The sequence below is a fragment of the Mustela erminea genome, chromosome 5 (assembly GCF_009829155.1).
Source record: "Mustela erminea isolate mMusErm1 chromosome 5, mMusErm1.Pri, whole genome shotgun sequence".
NCBI classification, from domain to species: Eukaryota; Metazoa; Chordata; class Mammalia; order Carnivora; family Mustelidae; genus Mustela; species Mustela erminea.
The window spans coordinates 54,169,852-54,179,734 of record NC_045618.1 but is presented as its reverse complement, the minus strand read 5'-3'; positions in this window follow the sequence as shown (position 1 = coordinate 54,179,734).

The following is a 9,883-nucleotide window of genomic DNA, read 5'->3' as shown; positions in this document are numbered from 1 at the left end:
GGCCTCAGTGTGTACTCTAGACACATCAAAAGGAAAATAGTGATATGGTGCAGGTAATTATTCTCATAATTTTAACATCTTAAATATTTTGATTTTTGAAAGAAAATACTCAAGTTGAATCAAGAAGTAAATAACATGAATAGTCTTATATTATTTAAGGAAATGGGATTCCTAGTTAGAAACCTTATAATAAAGAGAACTCTAGATTGAAATGATTTCACTGGCAAATTCTATCAGATATTTAGGAAGGATATAATATTCATTTTACACAATCTTTTTTTCAGAAAATAGTAAAGGAGAGAACACTTTGCAGCTTAATAAATGGGATCAACATTACTCTGATATCAAAACTGTACAAATATATCAAAAGAAAAGAAACTGTAGACCAATATCAACCATGTGCATAGACACAAAAATGCTCTAAAACTATTAGAAAATGAAAATCAGACATGTATAAAGAGGATACGTACATCATAACTAATTAGGATTTATCCAAGGCATGAAAGGCTGGCTCAACACTTAATTATCAACTAAGAGACTAAAGAAGTAAGACCACATGATTGTCTTAATGGATGAAGAGAAAACATTTGACAAAATTTAATATCCACTCGTGATAAAAACCCTCAACAAACAAAAATAGAAGGGAATTTCCTTAATCTGATTAAAGGCACCAAGAACCTATAGGTAGACTCAAACTCATTGGCAAAACACTGGATGCTTTCATCCTAAGACTGGGAACAAGGCAAAGAGATACATTCTCATAACTATCATCACAATAGAAGTCCAGCCAAAGGCAAGAGAAAAAAGAGACATGTAGTTTAAAACGGAGGAAATAAAAGACTGCTTCCATGTACCAAAGACATGACTTTCTATAAAGTAAATTGTAAAGAATCTGTAAGTCAACCTCCAAAAACTGGTAAGTGAAGGTCACAGACTTCCAGTCAATATATAAAATTCAATTGTATTTCTATATACTGGAGATGTATAGTTGGAAATAAAACATTTAAATATGCCATTTATCAATACTGATAAACATGAAACAATGAGGTACGAATATAACAATATATACACTTTGATAATTATAAAACATTGATAAAATAATGAAAGGGTATAAATAAATTACTAATAGGAACACTTAATATTGTTAATGTGTCATTTCTTTCCATACTGATCCACAGATTCAACAATACCATAGTGAAAATGCCATCAGATTTTTGAAGATATCAACAGACTGATTCTAAAATTTGTATGGAAATGCAAAGGAACTAGAACAGCAAAAAAGCAATTTAAAAAAGGTCAAGTTGAATTTTACAAGATACACATGGATCAGTATAATAGAAAAAAGACTCAAAGAATAGACCATATATGTACAAACACCATTCAATGGAGAACCAGTAGTCTTTTTAACAAATTGTGCTAAAACAAACATTTATATGCAAACATTGAACCTCAACCCTTATCTTACATCTTACACGGAATTAACTCACAGTGGATTCTAGATCTAAATGTAAAATCTAAAATTATGAAACTTCTAGAAGAAAATATCGAAAAAATTTTTGTGACCTTGTCTTAGTAAAGATTTCTAAGATAGAACACCAGAAACATAAAACAAGAATTGATATATTGTACTTCATCAAAATTAAAAATTTCCACTCTATTAATGAAGTGACAAGCCACATAGTGGGGAAAAATATTTTCACATTTATATCTGAGAAATGAATTTTATTTTGAATCTATGAAGAATTCTCAATACTAAGAAAAAAATGACCCCATTTAAATTAGCAAAAGATTTGAACAGATACTTTCCTAAAGAAAATATGAGGCTACCAAACACATGAAAAGTTGCTCAACACTGTTAGTTATTAATGGAAATAAATGAATACATAATAGAAAGAAGAAAAGAATAGAAAAGAAAACCTAACAATTTCATGGGCTTTTGAGGTTGCAGAGCATCTGGAACTGCCATGCATTACTGATGATAACGTAAACTGTATAGCCACTTTGCAAAACTGTTTGGCAGTTTCTTTTAAAAAAGTTAAACTCGGGGGCAACTGGGTGGCTCAGTGGGTTAAGTCACTGTCCTCAGCTCAGGTCATGATATCAGGGTCCTGGGATCAAGTACCACATTGGGCTCTCTGCTCAACAGGGAACCTCCTCCACCCCGCTCCCCCGCCTGCCTCTCTGCCTACTTGTGCTCTTTCTCTGTCAAACTAAAAAAAAATCGTTAAAAAAGTTAAACTCACACTTACCTTATGACCCCCAAATCCCATGCCTATCACTGGAGGCCTTAGGGTTCACTTATTCTTCACTCTGTTAGTCAGCCAAATAACAGAGGTCAGGTCAGCATCAAAAGGAGGGAAGGAATAGACCTTGTCTCTTGTTTGGGAAGTGGTGTGTTTCTTCAGGGTGGATGGGAAGGAATTGACAGTGGTCTTGTTAGAGAAAAGCTACCACACCATCTGCTCTCAGGCTTCTCAGTGTAAGCTTCTCCCAGGCACAAAATACTCCACTTCTTCCCAAGAGCCCCCAAATCTCATCTCATTATAGCCTAGCAGGAAGTCTAAGATCTTGCCTTTTAAATCAAATTCAAATAATATTTCCCAGATATTGTTCCTTAGACACAGCTTTTGGAGTATGATTCTTCTTGGTCTAAAGGTAAGTTATTAGCTCTCTGTCCCCACACAATACATAAAATGGGAAGACTTGCATAGGGTAACAACAATAGACACTATCATTCAGAATGGTGGAAATAGTAGAAACATAGCAGTCAGTGCTGTTTTAGCAGGTTTGGCCAAGGGAATACAACAAAATAAAAAGAAGCAAGAAAACTGACCATGGAATTTAAGCTGGGAAGGGAAGAGAGGTGGAGTTGAACAATAGTAAAAATATTGGTAGGATCATTGGATTGGAGGTCCTAGTGAAGTTGAGTAATTCCTAAAATTGAAGCATTAGTTAGAGTGAGTGCGTCTCCAACTAAACCCGTCATCAAGCCCTGTTGATACTCTCTCCCAAATATATGGCAAATATACCTCCTTCCCAAACTCTTAACCTAGTCTAAAGAACACTTTTTGCCCTGACAAGTATGTTTCTATTTTATTTTTTAAATTAAATTAAAATTTTATGGTGTGTGTTCCAAAATTCATTGTTTATGTACCTCAGCCAGTGCTCCATGCAATATGTGCGCTCCTTAATACCCACCACCAGGCTCACTCAACCCCCCAAACTCCTCCCCTCCAAAACCCTCAGTTTGTTTCCCAGAGTCCACTGTCTCTCATGGTTTGTCTCCCCCTCCAATTTCTCCCAGCTTACTTCTCCTCCCCAACTCCCATTGTCCTCCATGTTATTCTTTATGCTCCACAAGTAAGTGAAGCCATATGGGAATTGACTCTCTCTGCTTAACTTATTTCACTCAGCATAATCTCCTCCAGTCCCATCCACGTAGATACAAAAGCTGGATATTTATCCTTTCTGATGGAGGCATAATACTCCATTGTATATGTGGACCATATCTTCTTTATCCATTCATCTGTTGAAGGGCATCTTGGTTCTTTCCACAATTTGGTGACTGTGGCCATTGCTGCTATGAACATTGGGGTACAGATGTTTTCTAAATGGCTCACCTGCATCCAGTTTGGACTCCTTCAAATCCATTCTGTACACTGTAGCAAGAGTAAGGTTTATAAATGTTAAGTCTGGTCAAATCACCCTTCTGCTTTAAAATCTTCATTTTCATTCTCTTAGGAGCAGTCTTTCACGACATAATTCAGCCATATCCTATATAATGTTCACCTAATTTTCTTGCCGCGTGGTTCCAAACACAACTCCCAGTGCCATCTCTGACCTCACAAGGGAGCACAAATTGTTCCCTCTGCAGGGAATCCTTTGTCCTCCACTCCTAGTTAACTTCTGTTTATCCTTCAGATCTTTGTTCCAGTGTCACTTCCTCAGGGAAACCTCCCCTGACTTCCCTGTTTACATCAAATTCTTCTACTAATATTATATTCACTCTTTTGCAGAGTGATTTTTAAAAAATATTTTTATTAACATATAATATATTATTTGCCCCAGGGGTACAGGTCTGCGAATCATCAGGCTTACACTTTTCACAGCACTCATCACAGCCCATACTCTCCCCAGTGTCCATAACCCAACCACCCTATCCCTTCTCCCCCACACCCTGGCAAGCCTCAGTTTATTTTGTGAGATTAAGAATCTCTTATGGTTTGTCTCCCTCCTGATCCTATCTTGTTTTATTTTTTCCTTCCCTACCCCCCACAGCTCTGACTCTCATATTTGCCCTGACTCTCAAATTCCTCATATAAGAGAGATCATATGATAATTGTCTTTCTCTGATTGACTTATTTTGCTCAACATAATACCCTCTAGTTCCATCCACGTCATTGCAAATAGCAAGGTTTCATTTCTTTTGATGGCTGCATAGTATTCTATTGTATTTGTGTGTGTGTGTGTGTGTACACACACACATCTTCTTTATCCATTCATTAGTTGGTGGACATCTAGGTGCTTTTCCATAGTTTGGCTATTGGGACATTGCTGCTATAAACATTTGGGTGCATGTGCCCCTTCAGATCACTACATTCGTTATCTTTAGGGTAAATACTGAGTATGTGATTGCTGGGTTGTAGGGTAGCTCTGTTTTCAACTTTTGAGGAACCTCCATATCGTTTTCCAGAGTGGCTGCACCAGCTTGCATTCTGCTCAACAGTATAGGAGGGTTACCCTTTCTCTGCATCCTCACCAGCATCTGTCATTTCCTGACTTGTTAATTTTAGCCATTCTTGCAGAGTGATTTTTATAGTTGGAATTTTACATTGATTGTTTGATTAATATATACCTCCCCCACTCTTCTATAAAACTCCAAGGTCCAGGATATCTACATCACTGGCAGTCAGCACAATACTGGCATATGAGTGCTCAGCAAATATTAGTAGAATAATGAATGAATACAGTTTTGCATCCATTTAATCCTTTCATTAAGATTTCTCTATATAATGTTTTATTTCTTTTGTGTATGAATGGCTTAATAATACCAAACGTTTATAGATCATTTTAATTATTCACTGTCTATAAGTTAATTCTTCAATTTTGTGTTACTTCCAAAGATATTAGCCATTGAACTTTCACTATGAGATAGAAAGAAATTATTATACTTTAACCCTGTACCCCACTTCACTTTCTACCTTCAATCAATTTTGATTCTAGTATTCTCAGTTCTTCTAATCATTCTACTCATACTTTAATATAGTACTTAATTACTCTTAAAATGATCTGTTGATTCTATCCCACTGAGAAAGGTGAGGAAACCAGAGTTTTTCAGTAGAATTTTTTTTTTTAATTTCTTGATATGATTGTCTGTTTTGTGTGTGTTGAGTTTGAGGAGTTCTTTATAGATCCTGGATATCAACCTTTTGTCTGTACTGTCATTTGCAAATATCTTCTCCCATTCTGTGGGTTGCCTCTTTGTTTTTTTGACTGTTGCCTTTGCTGTGCAGAAGCTTTTGATCTTGATGAAGTCCCAAAAGTTCATTTTCGCTTTTGTTTCCTTTGCCTTTGGAGACATATCTTGAAAGAAGTTGCTGTGGCTGATATCGAAGAGATTACTGCCTATGTTCTTCTCTAGGATTCTGATGGATTCCTGACTCACATTGAGGTCTTTTATCATCAAGAAATGGGCAGAAGATATGAACAGACACTTCTCCAATGAAGACATACAAATGGCTATCAGACACACGAAAAAATGTTCATCATCACTAGCCATCAGGGAGATTCAAATTAAAACCACGTGGAAATATCACCTTACACCAGTTAGAATGGCCAAAATTAGCAAGACAGGAAACAACATGTGTTGAAGGGGATATGGGGAAAGGGGAACCCTCTTCCACTGTTGGTGGGAATGCAATTTGGTGCAGCCTCTTTGGAGAACAGTGTGGAGATTCCTCAAGAAATTAAAAATAGAACTTCCTTATGACCCTGCAATTGCACTCCTGGGTATTTACCCCAATGATACAGATGTCATGAAAAGAAGGGCCATCTGTACCCCAGTGTTTATAGCAGCAATGGCCATGGTCGCCAAACTGTGGAAAGAACCAAGATGCCCTTCAATGGACAAATGGATAAGGAATACGTGGTCCATATACACTGTGGAGTATTATGCCTCCATCAGAAAGGATGAATACCCAGCTTTTGTAGCAACATGGACGTGACTGGAAGAGATTCTGCTGAGTGAAATAAGTCAAGCAGAGAGAGTCAATTATCATATGGCTTCACTTATTTGTGGAGCATAACAAATAGCATGGAGGACATGGGGAGATAGAGAGGAGAAGGGAGTTGGGGGAAATTGGAAGGGGAGGTGAGCCATGAGAGACTATGGCCTTTGAAAAACAATCTGAGGGTTTTGAAGGGGCAGGGGGGTGGGAGGTTGGGGTACCAGGTGGTGGGTATTATAGAGGGCATGGATTACATGGAGCACTGGGTGTGGTACAAAAACAATGAATACTGTTATGCTGAAAATAAATAAAAAAAATAAAAAAAAGAAATGTTTTTTAAATTTTTGTTACTAAGATAATTAATTTTTAATACTGTTATAGTTTGTAACATTTGTATTCTGTTCTTTAATCATAATTCCTGTTTACTTCATACAACTGTTTAACATTAGGCTTCATAATTCAGTATGTTATCTTTATTCACTTTTGATTAGTAAAGCTTATTTGCTAACAGATTTCTTTAATAATACCCCACAGGAACTCTATTTTTTAAGGTTTTTGTTATTTTGTAGGCTTTGCATTTTGTGCACATGGAGTCTGACCTCGAACTAGATTGGCCTTGATGTGACCCATGCAGTAATATTTTTTCCCCCCCGGGTCATGGCAGTCTCTTTAGACTGTAGGTTCAATGTTTCTTTTATTTCAGAGAAGTTTTCTGTTGAATTTTTTTCTTCACCAAATATAACAAATTCTTAAGGAACACTAATTTTTTGGGATGCCCGGGTGGTTGTCGGTTAAGTGTCTGCCTTCAGTTCAGATTATGATCTCCGAGTCCTGAGATTAAGTGCTGCATCATTGGCCTCCTTGCTTAGCAGGGAACCTGCTTCTCTCTCTACTCCTCTCCCTGCTTGTGTTCTCTCTTTCTCTGACAAATAAATAAGTAAAACCTTAAAAAAAAAAAAAAGAAAGGAACACTAATTTTTCATTTCTTTTTTAAAAGAGATTTTATTTATTTATTTGACAAAGAGAGATCACAAGTAGGCAGAGAGGCAGGCAGAGTGAGAGTGGGGGGAAGCAGGCTCCCTGCTGAGCAAAGAGCCTGATGCGGGGCTTGATCCCAGGACCCTGAGATTATGACCTGAGACAAAGGTAGAGGCTTAACCCACTGAGCCACCCAGTCACCCCTAATTTTTCATTTCTTAGATCTTATTTTAACCTATGTATTTTGTCTATTTCTTTTGAGCTCTTTGGTTTTCTGTTTTATTTGCTCAAAATGTTTAAGTCCATACTTATTTTTCTTCTTAGAGTGATTTTCATATCATTTTTAAATTTACAGGCATACCTCAGAGATATTGTGGGTTTAGACTACCTTAGTAAAGCAAATATCGCAATAAAGTTGATCAAATGAATTTTTTAGTTTCCCGATGCATATAAAAGTTATGTTTACATGATACATAGCCTATTAATAGTACAATACATTACATCTAAAAAACCATCTAAAACCATATAAAAACCCATGTAAGAAATCATACTTTGACTAAAAAAGTACTTTTTTGCTCAATAATACTAAACATTATCGGAGTTTTTGCCAGTGGAGGGTCTCACCTCAATATTGACGGCTGCTGACCAGGGTGGTGGTAAATGAAGGTTGGGGTTGCTGTAGCCATTTCTTGCAATAAGATTAAATGAAGTTTGCTATATCCATTGACTCATTTCTTTAATGATTTCTCTGTAACATATGATGGTGTTTGATAGTATTTTATCTACAGAACAACTTCTTTCAAAATTAGAGTCAAAAGCTCTCAAACTCTGCCACTGCTTTATCACCTAAGTTTGTGGAATATTCTAAATCTTTTTTGTCATTCTAACAGCCTTCACAGTATCATCACCAGGAATAGGTTCCATCTCAAGAAACCATTTTCTTTGGTCATTTTTAGGAAGCAACTTCTCATCTATTAAAGTTTTATCCTAAGATTATGGCAGTTCAGTCACATCTTCAGACTCCATTTATAATTCTGGTTCTTTTGCTCTTTATACCACATCTGCAGTTACTTTCTCCATGGAAGCCCCTCAAAGTCGTCCATGAGAGTTGGAGTCAGCTTCTTCCAAAGTCTTGTTCATGTTGATGTTTTTGACCTCTTCCCATGAATCATAATCATGAATATTCTTTTTAAAAAAGATTTTATTTATTTCTTTATTTGTCAGAGACAGAAGAGAGAGAGAGAGAGAGCAAATGCAGGCAGAAGCAGAGAGAGAAGAAGGCTCCTCGCTGAGCAAGGAGCCCGATGCAGGACTCGATCCCAGGACCCTGGGATCATGACCTGAGCCAAAGGCAGTGGCTTAACCGACTGAGCCACCTAGGTGTCCTGAATCATGAATATTCTTTTTTTTAAAATACTTTATTTTTAAAAAAATTTTTTATTGTTTATAAACATATATTTTTATCCCCAGGGGTACAGGTCTGTGAATCGCCAGGTTTACCCACTTCACAGCACTCACCAAAGCAAATACCCTCCCCAATGTCCATAATCCCACCCCTATACTCCCAAACCCCTCCCCCCAGCAACCATCAGTTTGTTTTATGAGATTAAGAGTCACTTATGGTTTGTCCCCCTCCCAATCCCATCTTGTTTCATTGATTCTACTCCTACCCACTTAAGCCCCCATGTTGAATCACCACTTCCTCATATCAGGGAGCTCATATGACAGTTGTCTTTCTCTGCTTGACTTATTTCGCTAAGCATGATACGCTCTAGTTCCATCCATGTTGTCGCAAATGGCAAGATTTTATTTCTTTTGATGGCTGCATAGTATTCCATTGTGTATATATACCACATCTTCTTGATCCATTCATCTGTTGATGGACATCTAGGTTCTTTCCATAGTTTGGCTATTGTGGACATTGCTGCTATAAACATTCGGGTGCACGTGCCCCTTTGGATCACTACGTTTGTATCTTTAGGGTAAATACCCAGTAGTGCAATTGCTGGGTCATAGGGCAGTTCTATTTTCAACATTTTGAGGAACCTCCATGCTGTTTTCCAGAGTGGTTTCACCAGCTTGCATTCCCACCAACAGTGTAGGAGGGTTCCCCTTTCTCCGCATCCTCGCCAGCATCTGTCATTTCCTGACTTGTTGATTTTAGCCATTCTAACTGGTGTGAGGTGATATCTCATTGTGTGTTTTTTTTTTAAAGATTTTATTTATTCACTTGACAGAGAGAAATCACAAATAGATGGAGAGGCAGGCAGAGAGAGAGAGAGGGAAGCAGGCTCCCTGCTGAGCAGAGAGCCCGATGCAGGACCCGATCCCAGGACCCTGAGATCATGACCTGAGCCGAAGGCAGCAGCCTAAACCACTGAGCCACCCAGGCGCCCGCTCATTGTGGTTTTGATTTGTATTTCCCTGATGCCGAGTGATATGGAGCACTTTTTCATGTGTCTGTTGGCCATCTGGATGTCTTCTTTGCAGAAATGTCTGTTCATGTCCTCTGCCCATTTCTTGATTGGATTATTTGTTCTTTGGGTGTTGAGTTTGCTAAGTTCTTTATAGATTCGGGACACTAGTCCTTTATCTGACATGTCGTTTGCAAATATCTTCTCCCATTCTGTCAGTTGTCTTTTGGCTTTGTTAACTGTTTCCTGTGCTGTACAAAAGCT